The 12,399-nt window shown below is 36.7% G+C and overlaps 1 protein-coding gene across 3 annotated transcripts in view; it reads left to right on the top strand.

Annotated features, from left to right (window-relative positions):
• The window catches only part of POLR3G (RNA polymerase III subunit G), a 97,363-nt gene that overhangs the window by 21,747 nt on the left and 63,217 nt on the right, over window positions 1-12,399 (top strand). For 2 of the 3 annotated variants that reach the window (XM_087861986.1, XM_087861985.1), the window contains exon 3: window positions 5,254-5,279. The exons of the other annotated variant lie outside the window; for it this stretch is intronic. The gene's annotated coding sequence lies outside the window, so the exon portion shown is untranslated. The remainder of the gene's footprint in view (window positions 1-5,253; window positions 5,280-12,399) is intronic. 3 annotated transcript variants of the gene reach the window in all.

Raw genomic sequence — 12,399 nt, 5'->3', positions numbered from 1 at the left:
ATTATCAGGGAGATGAGATGGGTAGAATCATACCAGAAACCTGGATTCATCTTTCACATTACCCTCTTCCTCCCATCCCCCACCTTTTCTTCCTATCTCATCAATTTAATTACTTTAATAATCTTTTCCTTCTCTCTTCTCCATCCCAGCAACACTACCTGAAAGCAGGCATTTCACATTTCTTGCTTGAATTATCATAGTGGTCTCCTAACTGGCCTTCCTGCCAGTCTTACTTTCTTGTTTCACCCTGACTCCCACTCACCCCTTTCATTAAGTACTCTGAAAATGCTTTTTCTAAAACCCAACTCTGATGGAATCATCCCTTACTTCACTACTTCAAATACTTCAGTGATTCACCATTTATTTCTGGGTAAAATTAAAATTAAAGATTCTTCATGGTCTAGCCCTGTTTACTTTTCCATTCCCATATCCCTTGTGCCTCACTTTCAACTTCTAAATTCCAGATAAAAGAAACCTTCTTCAGTGCCTCATATATACCACACTTTCTCACTGTTCAATGCCATTTTCCATGCTCTTCCCTACCTTTCATTATCTAGAAAGCTGCTAGTTTTCATTCAGTAATTCAAGGATATTTACCTTTCACTGTTGGTTTACATCAGTGATCAAATAACGTATCTATATATCTCTTAAAACTTAGGGGCGACTGGGTGGCACAGCGGTTAAGCACCTGCCTTCGGCTCAGGGCGTGATCCTGGCGTTATGGGATCGAGCCCCACATCAGGCTCTTCCGCTATGAGCCTGCTTCTTCCTCTCCCACTCCCCCTGCTTGTGTTCCCTCTCTCGCTGGCTGTCTCTATCTCTGTCGAATAAATAAATAAAATCTTAAAAAAAAAAAAAAAAAAACTTACCACTTGCATAGTGCTTGGGTGGCTCAGTCAGTTAAGCGTCCAACTCTTGATTTCTGCTCAGGTCATTATCTCAGGGTCATGAGATGGAGCCCTGCATCGAGCCCTGGAGTCTGAGCTGGGTGTGGAGCTTGCTTAAGATTCTCTCTCTCCCTCTGCCCCTCCCCGCCAAACACACACACACTTTCTTTCTCTCTAAAAACAAAAAACATACCACTCGCATTATAAATGTCAGTTTACTTTCTGTCTTACAAATTAGACTAGTGTTCTTCATAATCAGATGCTGACCATCTGCATTCTTAACAAGTACCGTAGATAATTAATGTTCCCACTGAAGTCTAAAAATCATTGTATTATATTAAGAGCTTCCTAAGGGGAAACTTTTTTCTCTGTAATTCTAGTGCCTAACATAGCACCTAGCATGTAGTTGGTATTCAATAAGTAACTCTTATTTTTTTAAGATTTTATTTATCTGTCAGAGAGAGAGAGAGAGAGAGAGAGAGGCAGGCAGAGGGAGAAGCAGGCTCCCTGCTGAGCAAGGAGCCGAACACGGGACCCAATTCCAGGACCCTGGGATCATGACCTGAGCTGAACCAGACACTTAACCAACCGAGCCACCCAGGCATCCCTCAATAAGTAACTCTTGAATTAATTAATACAAGTGTTGAAGTTTTGAGTATTACTACCCTTTCACAGAGATTTTAGGTTGCCACCTATCTTAATAAGACTGCTTTAAAATTTTTTCCTTGTGCCAATTGTATTGGAAATTGGAAATCTCCTTGGTGATCTGCCAGTCCTTCAGCTAAGTGACTATTAAATCTGACCTGTTGTTCCACTTTTTCACCCTTCATGGCCATTAAACCTTTTCCATGAAAAGTATTTAGTCTTATTGGTTTTGTTAATGAAGTCTGGAAGAATAGTTCTCAAACTTAAATATACCAGAAAGACCTGGAGAGCTTGTTAAAAATAGAGACGACTGAACCCCAATTGTATAGATTCTAATTCAGTATTTGAGAGAGGAAAGGCAGGGGTCTCTATTTTTAATAAGATCTTGGAGAAAAAAATTATCCCCTATAAAAAATAGATCTACGTATTCTATAGAGGAAAGGTTGACATTTCTACAAACCGGTAGACACTTACGTGTTATTTCCTCTAAAGAAATACTGTGGTCTGTTTTGGAAGAATTTACCAGCACACTTTACAAATAGCTCTTGAAGTTTATGTACCTAAAAGGAAATCCAGTGTCTACTTTTCTTCTTTCGCTCTTGGTAGATGTAAAGACAGATGTCATATTTATCAAAGTCAGCCAAGGAGTTCAGAGTGTGATCATACAGTTTGGCTCATGTGTGCCCACATGACACTCTGCCTGAGGATAGCCTTCTTACTAGATGACAAAATCAAAGCTTACTCTAAACTTTGAATCTATTCTTATTTTCCATAACAACCAGAGCAGGATCTGTAGTAATATGAACCCTTGACAACTGGGGGAGAGGGTGCTTTAGGATGAGGATGAGTATGCACAGTAATACGCCTTCCTTCTCCTCGCCTCTTGTACACTGCCCAGGGGTGGCATGGAGATCATAGCCATGGAACCATTTTCAGAATAGAAGATTTATTATACGAGAATTACAAACTGAGTCTATCTGTCCCTCAGTCTAGTTTACTGTCTCCCCTCTGGATGTTTATATCTACTCCAGAAGTTGCCATGAAAACACATCCTTTATTTTATTTGTCCCAGGCTGGGATGGATTCCCTCATGTCCCTCTCTTGACCAACGATGAGAAAGGAGCTCTACTCTGCTAAATTCAGCATAAGCCATTATGGTCCCCAGAGTGTAAAAATGCTTTAAAAGTGGAATCTTTTAAAGTTTGTTTTTGATGATACCTGGGTACATGATGAACTGAAAAATCTAAGGGGAACCTGGGAGAATCCCTGTGACAGCCGGATGGAGTCAGAATGTTTTTGTGAACTATAGTCTCTCATGCTGTTATTCGAAATGAAATAGTTTTATAATACAGAAGAGCAATTCTGTTTTACGGACTGTAAAAATATACCAATACAGAAAATAGATGATAATATCTGTGGATTTTCAATTTATCTGTACTGTAAATAAAGTTCTGATGGATTGATAAGTACAATAAGTACAATTTAAATGTCAATGTTTTTTGGATTGGAGAGTTTTATAGAAATACATTTCTTATTTTATAATCAAAGTCAATGATAAAATATTTTATTTAATGGGATATTTTTTCAAAGCTATTTTTACTGTAATGAAACTATTTAATAAAAGCAAAGACATTTCGGTATAAGACCCTTGCTTTAAACCATGTGTAATATATACCCATTTATTTTATATCGTACTTTTTAAAAATTTGATAGGAACTATTAATTTGATCACTTAATTTTATGATTTGGTCTAGGCTGTTTAACAATTTCTTCAGTGAAACATTGTCTTTTATATATATTTTCTTTGTCTGTTCTAATTCATATCCTACTGAGCTTAATAAATAGGGAAAATAACCTGAAAAGAAAAAAAGAGTGGCCAAGTCTGAAACCTTAATTTGAAAAAACGTATTAATAGTTGCTTTCTAAAAACGAATGCTTTTTTATTTAGCGCCACATAAAGAAAGTTTAATGGAAGCTTTAGGAGAAAAATTGTTTTACTGAATTTCTTCAATTAAACCACTAGATGGCAATATCTTTGTTCCTTTGTGATTCCCTTAGACAAATGCTTCTCGAAGAAAACACTATCCTATGTTTTAAAGCTCTGACCTCAGCTACCAAACTGCTGTTCCTAAATTTTAAAGAAAAAGAACTACAGAGGAGAAAACCCCAGTCCAGTTAAAGAGTACTTTATTGTGTTTCGGGTGTAGTAAATAAACATCCTTCCCTAATATCCAGAGAAGTCCCTGAGTCACAGGTGGAAAAGGATCGGCTTCACTTTGGAGCGTAAGAACTTTCAAGATTCTAGGCTTGTAAGAAGACCAGGTACAGAAAGACACTGCTGAAACAGCACTCTCGAATCTGTCTTCATTACTTTCCACTTTTTTTTTTTTTTTCCATTTCTCACCTACTTTCACCATCTCTAAAATCCTTTTCCTCTTTGTGGATTAAAAAACACAGCCAAGGGTGAAAGGAAGGGTGTGAGGGCAGATAAACCTTCTGGGGGAGATTCCTTTATCACATGATTTTACATACTGCATGCAAAAACTATAGCCACTATATTCAAAATATCCTTTTACCTCAAGATTATTACCACTAATTTTTGTGTAATTTAAGTTTACATATTTAGTAACCTGTCTGAGTTTCTTTTTTATTTGGAACTATTGAAATATATTCAAAATGTCAGATATTTAACTGCTAAGGTATAATGTTCAAAGAGAAACAAATACTTTTTACTCCATGTAAATATAAAATCAACATATGCGAAAGATTTGTTTAAAGATTTATTTATTTATTTTAGAAAGATAGGGAGAAAGAAAGTGGCTAATAAGCTATGGGGCAATAAACTTTAACACCTGTGGTAATCTTTTCTACAAGAAGAAATAAATTTTATATCTACAAGACAAAATAAATTTATTTGCATTGCTATTTAGAAGAATTATTTGCACTACTATTAGTTTTGTATAAGTGAATTTCTACTATATTGCAATGTAAAATAGCCTCCTTGGTAGAAGGTGAACTTTATATAATCAGATAATCTTCAGAAGATCTGCAAAACTCAGTAATCTCTTCTGTTCCTTTCCAAGTAATCAGCAATTTTTCCTAAAATTACCGTTTTTAAAAATAGTTATGTTGTGGGATGAGCAATACAATTAAAGAAAGAGCCATAATATTCTATGTGCTGCAATATTAGGGCAAACCACAAGGAGGCTTTTTTTTCCCCCACTAGATCTCCTGCACAAATGGTTATAAGGACCAATGATTAAATCAGGAACACTGTCATTAAGATTTGGAATAAACCCATTAGCAGACAATGGGTTTCCTTAATTCTCGAAGTAGATGTCAGAGGAAGATAGCAAAGAATTGTTCCTAAATTAAAGGAGAATAGAAGGGACTTATCTCTGACTTGGTTTACTATTTTAAGTGTGATGTGGTACCACAAAATATTCTCAAATGTGGAAATGTGTCCCAATTCCTCCAGAGATTAGATTCGGAAAAAAGTAAAAGAATACAGTACGTCTCATGAACTAAGTAAAAAAGATCAAGGTTTGTAAACACAAGTGTCTATAAGGGCAAGGCAGATAAAAATGAGTAAAGCAGGGGGGATGTAACAGCCAACAGTAAGGGAACTACGGCAGGTTGGGAAGCTCGTGCACCATCTAAAGAGATAGACCACTATTTGAGTTCAGTAATTGTTATATGGATTCTTCTGATTTTTTTTTAGATGCTGACCACTTAACCAACAAATATGTAAGTAAATACATACATAAATACATGAATAAACATGATGTGTTTTTTCTTCCTCCCCCCAAAACTTTCCTTGGGAGAATTTTCTAGAATCTCTCTCCCATTTGAAGTCTGTTGAAGAGGCAAGTTCTAAGAAGTAAGAGTGTGATTGGCGAACTAGTGGCCAAGAATTGAAATGCAGTGATGAGCTGGTAAACAATAAATATGTGTAAACTGCATACTTGTGAGCCAACTGGGAGACGATGAAAATGGGTTCCTTTTGGGGGTTTGGACTTTTCATAACTTAGGAAAAACTTGAGCATCAAAGATCAGTTATATCACTTCTTCTGGCCCCAGTGCTGCAGTGCTGAGTTCGCTGAACAGAATCTACAAATATTTGCTGATTGAGTTATTATTCAGATAACGAGTCAAGTGGAAGGATCAATATAACAACACTAATTTTTTGTCAACATTTTTGGTAACTCAGACATTGTGTGTGTGTGTGTGTGTGTGTGTGTGTGTGTGTGTGTGTGTGTGTATACACTGTCTTAATTCCTTAAAATCAGTGGGGAAGGGAAGGTGTGAATGAATTTTTAACAGATTCCAGAATGGAACTGGGGATATATTATCACCATAGCCTGCTTTACTCCTTTATCCCCTAAGGGTGTCACAAAACTGTGAATAATGTGTATTTTAACTGGCCATGGCCTCTGTGAGGACCTAGGCTAGGTCTCCACCACCACCACAACCTATTGGTCCACCTGGAGACACCGGACCTAAACTGAAGCAATCAGATTCTTTTTCTTGGGACTTTTGAAGACAGATACTGAGCCAATGAGTGAGAAGGTGCTAAATACTTAACTGAAAGGTCAGGGCAAGACCTACAAAGGACAGCAAATCAAAGCTAAGCACAAGGTAATTTATGGGGGAGCAAAAATGCCACAAGTAAACCCAGAAGCACAGAAACAAGAGGCCAGATGAAAGAAAAAGTTGGATTTTTGAAATGGCCGGTTTTCTCCTTTAGATAAACCTCTCTTTACTGGTGTTAATTTGAGTGTGTATTTGTTACTCACAAGCACACAGTTCATGATCTCTGTCTACTAGTTGTGGCACCACCAGATGCAGGAAACGCATCCTTGGCAGATTAGAGACCTTGTTAATGTGACCTGAGAATACAATATGGTCTCCATGGTGATTCTTACAGCAGATTCCCCAGTGCTTTTTATCTACAGCTCTGAAGGTTAAATTAAAATGTTGCTAAAAAGAAATGAAATAGAACCTCAAAATGAGTTTTCCTGGGCATGTGCTATGTAATTCTCTCAACGTACATGCATTTCTATTAAAAATATCAAACTTTTGGTAACTGCTAGCCCTACATTTCAAGATTGTGATTTTTACAGTTTTAGCCACAAGAAACAACACTTCATTATTTAAAAATTAGTCCATTTTATTGTCTACTTAATAGTCAGACATTCTTAAAAGCTTTAAATAGCCTATGTAGCTCAATGGAAACAAATCACCTCAATATAAATGTGTTCTCCTTGATTCCTTGATCAATGATTCAGTTACTTTTTTTTCTTTTCCTCATTGTATCTCATTTTTTTACAATAGCTTACCATAATAACTATCTGATTTAATAATATATGACACATTTCTGATATTTTTTATTTCTGTATTCATTTGTTTATTCTCACAGTATTTAGTTTAGTATGAGGTATCGTGTAAGTATTAAATAAGTAAGGATTAAAATAAATGATGAAGGATGCATATATAAGCACAAAATAGTTTTTTTTTCTAAGTTTTATTTATTTAAGTAATCTCTATACTTCATCTGGGGCTAGAACTCATGACCCCAAGATCCAGAGTCACATACTCTTACAACTGAGCCACCTGGGTACCCCTAAAAAGTTTCTTTATAAACATTTTTTCAAGTCTTGTACTAGCAAGTAGCTTTATAATTATATCTAACTATACCAACTATGTGGACGATTATGTTATACGTAATCAAATTTCATTATATTATTTTGCTATGAACTTACAGTACAGCAATAAGAACAAAAAACCTCTTCAGCTTCTCTACCTCTAGTAGCAAGCTTCACTGGATATTAGTTTTAACTATCCATAAAATGATGATGAGCTGGAAAGTACTATCGAAACCAGTGTTTTAGGGAAATTATTCTAATGGTAGTGCTCAGGATTAGTTATTAATATCAACAATACACATAAGAATCCAATAATTTGGAATAATTAGGCTTACCACACTGAATAATTCTAGCCTACACAAAGATTGGCCTGAAATACCCTTCTGTTGGCTTCCTCAGTTATTCATTTGATGTATTACTGAGCACCAACCTTCAACATGTTTGTCATATCCAAAGAACAACAAGGGAGTAAAGAGACAGGAACTGAGTGAACTGGGGTAGAGTGGTAAAAGAGATTAGAGAGGTAAGTGGGTAGATTGGTAAAATCTTATAAAACTGTGTAGGCCATCATTAGGATTTAACTTTTATTTGGGATGAGGGGAAAAAACTGTTGAAGGTTTTGGGCAGAGGAGTGGTATGATCCACCTTATGAATTTTAAAAGGTCACTTGGGATCCTTGTTGAGAATACACTGTGGGGAGCCAAAGGAGGAGATGAGAGACCAGTTAGAATTTGGTTATTGCGATAATTCAGGTGACATTTGATAGGAGCTGGGTCCAGGGTAATAGTGGTAGAGATAGTGAGAAATACTCAAATTGTGAATTTGAATTAGAGTTTTGAAGGCAGAACTAATAGGACATGTCATAAGTGGGATGTTATCAGTTAGGAATTGTGTTCAGTGATTAAGAACAGAAATATACCTAAAGTGTTTATTTTTTAATGTAAAATCATTCCAGAAGTAAGGCATCCAACGATGATATGGTAGCTCTCTACAGTTATCAGAAACTCAAGTTCCTTCTCATTTTCTGCTTACCATTGTTACACTATAGTTTTCTTTTTCAAGGGCATAGATGACTGAGAAGTCCATTCATCAGGTCCTTTTTCATAACCAGAAAAAAGAGGAAGGAGGAGAAGCCAAAAGTGTCTTTTACTCAGCTAAGCTAAACCTTTAAAGTAACCTTTCCAGAAGTCCTACACAACATTTTGACTTACAACTTTTTAGCTAGAATTTAGTCACAAGGCCACACTTCCCTACAAGGAATGTATGGGAAATGTAGTCTTTCAGGTGAGAACATTATTACTGCCCCCCCAAAATGCTGCTGTTCTGTTACTAAGAAAAATAGGAAGAATGGATACTGGTGCTGACTAGCACCCTCTGCCACGTGGATATGAGATAAATTGAGAAGTCAAGGTTGACCAGAAGGAAAAGACTTTTATCCTTTCTATGCCAGGGCGCCTTTAGCTCTCCAATGAAGCTTATGACCTGCCCCCTCAGAACACTGTTTTAAGTATCTGAAGTAGGGGTGCCTGGGTGGCTCAGTCGTTAAACATCTACCTTCAGCTCAGGGTGTGATCCCAGAGTCCTGGGATCGAGCCCCACATCAGGCTCTCTGCTGGGAGCCTGCTTCTTCCTCTTCCATTCTCCCTGCTTGTGTTCCCTCTCTCTCTGGCTGTCTCTCTCTCTGTCAAATAAACAAATAAAATCTTTAAAAAAAAAAAAAGTATCTGAAGTAAAATACATAAGATTACAAAGGAAATCAATTATATTGAATTATCATTATCAAAATAATAAAATATTGGTGATAAATATATGTGCTTCTTCAAAATTCTTCCTATAATTCAAAGCAATGGTATATATTAAAGATACTTTGAGATCTCTGCAACAACTATAATGTAATATAAAAATATCTATGATTTTTGTTGGTGACAAAGTCACAGATACTACTAACACTGTTGTGGTTTATTGCCTGTAATAACACTGATTATTTCAGTTATACATTAGTGGTATGATAGATGTAATTTTTCCCATTCAAGTTTATAGACTCCTTGATCCCTTGAACCTTCATTAATCCAAAGATAAGGACCACTTTTCAAAAAATTTCAGCCTGTGCAACTGGAAGGACATAGATGCAATTATTGAGGTTTGAGAGAAAAAAATCCACAGTTCATTTTTGGATATGTTGAATTTGAGATGTCTGTGTTATTAGTTAGGATTAGATTCAGTAAAAGTAATAGAAAAATCCAAACCACCAGGGGCTTAAATAACATAAACACATAAACGCCTGACAAGACAATCCAGAGATGGCCTGATGGCCCCACAGTGTCAGTAACCCAGGATCCTTCTGTCTTGTTGCTCCACCATGTGTTTTTCAGTTCCCAAGTTCCGTCTGTGGTACAAGATGGCTTTGGGGCCTGCAGTCATTGTATTCATTTTAAATGGTTACAGCAGAATCCTTGCAAGCAATAAATATTTGTTGAGTGAATACAATAGAGATACAAGTGCAATCATCTTCCTAGAAGTAACAGCACAAGTTTTAAGAGGGGGCAAGATTTTTAAGAGAATAGCTTTGTGTGTGTGTGTGTGTGTGTGTGTGTGTGTGTGTATAAAAGCGTATATATTTGAGATTTTTTCTTGAAAACCCAATTTGATACTTAAAATCGTGTGTGTATGTGTGTGTCTACATTCACATGCACCACACACATGCATGTAGAAGGCCCACATTTAGAAGAGCTCTATGCTTGGTTTAATGCTCTGCCATTTCCATCTGCAATTCTTCAGAATTTCTGAACCTGACCCCACAAATTACGTAGGTGGTTCTGTGAACAGGCTTTTTATTTTGGTGATTTGGAACCTTAGATCAGTCTTCACATTGTACTTTGTCTGCTGGAGAAAACGAAGCCATGATAAAATTGAGCAAAAGGTCCTGGAATATTAGGAGTGAGTTGGAGAAGTTGCAGGTTTTAGCTCCCACAAAAAGTCTTAGTTCCCATCAAATAACATACATTTAACATAACATATAGAATTATTCAACATAAGCTATACAGGTACCTAAATAGCCACATATTGTGACTTGATGCAATCTAGAATAATACTGCTTAACTGTATTCACTGTATATACTGTAATTAAAAACCAAGAAATCCAACTTCCTTGCTTGTCAGAAAAGGCTCTCAAGTGAAATTCCAAGTTTTGAGACTATTCTGTCTGTGATGGTTGGATGACAGCAAGAAATAAAGTTTAAAAAGAACTTTGGTAGTAAGACAAAGAGGCTGGTGGCAGATAAGAATTAAAAAAAAAAAAAAGGATTTTGAGAGATTGTATCACCAGGAGGGGGCTGGCTGTTCTAGTTGAATTCATCAGCTGCCCTTCCATCAAACATAGGCGGCTCTTCATCCTCTAAACCAGCCAAAGTGACTGCCACTAACAGTTACGAAGCACAGTTGGAGAACTGGTTTGAACTACAGTCTAAATACAGAAGAGGAGTGGGGCACCTGGGTGGCTCAGTGGGTTAAGCATCTGACTCTTGATTTTGGCTCAGGTCAGGATCTCTGGGAGGTGAGATCAGGCTCTGCGCTCAGTGGGGAGTCTGCTTCTCTCCTCCCTCTCCCTCTGGCCCACACCACCTGCCCCGTTTGTGCAGTTTTCCTCTTCTCTCTCTCTTTAAAATCAATCAATCAATCAATCAATCTTTAAGGGGGAAAGAAAAAAAGAAGAAGAGCGATTCACCAACTTGTCATTTGTTACAATTGGATTTTTTTTATTTAAATTATGTTGATTACTCCAGTCCAAAAGACCTTGATTATCTTGGAAAGGATGGGGGAAATAATATGGGTTAACAAATGTATTACTTAAAGTTACCTTAGTCAACATTCAAAATATAAATATAATAATGTTTCTACCAGCAGTTCTTAACCCATCCTCCAAGCATCACATTAACCAATGAAACTTTTAAGCACTGAGATAACCAGGCTTTTAAAATTACAGATCCCCAAATATACTGCTTAATTGGTTTATGTGCATCCCAGGCATTCATATTTTTAAAAACTCCTACGTGATTCAGATGTTCAGTCAAGGCTGAGAATTGTTATTTCTCTCTCTTCTATATAAAGAAATTAAAATATCAATCTACTTTTTTTTCCTACCACCCAAATACATGTGGATTGTTTTTTGTTGTTTATTGTTTTGTTTTATTTTGGTTTAAATTGAAGGTTAGGTCTGGGATCGTCTGACTTTAACTTTAGAGTTAATGGCAGACTTGTAATTCACTTTTGGTGAGTCCTGGGATTACCTAAGAGAGATAGGCAGTCACATGCAGAACAACTGCAGAAATGAATATAGGTTGAGCTGATTCATATGGTTTTCTTTTTCTTTTTAAAGATTTTATTTATTTATTTGAGAGAGAGAGAGAGAACATAAGCAGGGGTGAGGGGCAGAGGGAGAAGCAGACTTCCCGCCGAGGAGGGAGCCCCATGTGGGGCTGGATCCCAGGACCCTGAGATCAGGGCCCGAGCCAAAGGCAGCCACTTAACTGACTGAGCCATGCAGGCACCCCTGAGTCACATGATTTTAAAGAAGCTTTATGCAGCATAGCATGCTCCAGGGTGAATACCAGCAGGACTTTATTAAATAATGGTGAATGGACTTTCATGCAGTGCAGGGAAAGCTGCTAACAGATGCAATAAAAGTTCAGCTAACTGGACACCTTGGGAAATAAAAGCATTCTGGGTGGCAGTTTTCTGGATAACTGGATGATCTTTCCTTTAAGCTTCAAAACCTACTTCGACCATTTGGGATGTAAATAGTTTTAAATTGTATTATATACTTGCCGTTTTTCTAAGAAGTTTCTTGAATATAATTTAATCTTTCCTTGATAATATAGAATCTTTATCATTATCAACTATTATAGAGTAATCAGTCAAGAAATTGTAGTGGAAGCTGGAAATGGTGAAGTGAGGTAGAGTTATCCAAAGTCAATAGAACTTGACTTTCTAACTTGAGGACCCAGACTTATTCTAATTGTGGCTATTAAAAGATAAAGTGAGGCATATTAAAATTTTTTAGAGTTTATGTGAGCAAAAATCAATTCCAGTAAAGCAGCTTCCAATCTAGCAGATAGAAAGGAGGTTTGAGGAGCTGTACAAAATGAAAGACTTTTATAACCAGAAGACTGTGGGAACATGGAAGTTATACTAGGCAAAAAAACAGATTCGTTATTCCAAAATTA

Source organism: Ursus americanus, chromosome 5, assembly GCF_024610735.1.
Source record: "Ursus americanus isolate L20-20 chromosome 5, mUrsAme1.1.p, whole genome shotgun sequence".
NCBI lineage: Eukaryota > Metazoa > Chordata > Mammalia > Carnivora > Ursidae > Ursus > Ursus americanus.
Note: the sequence above shows the minus strand (reverse complement) of the source record. Positions and strands in the feature narration are given on the sequence as shown.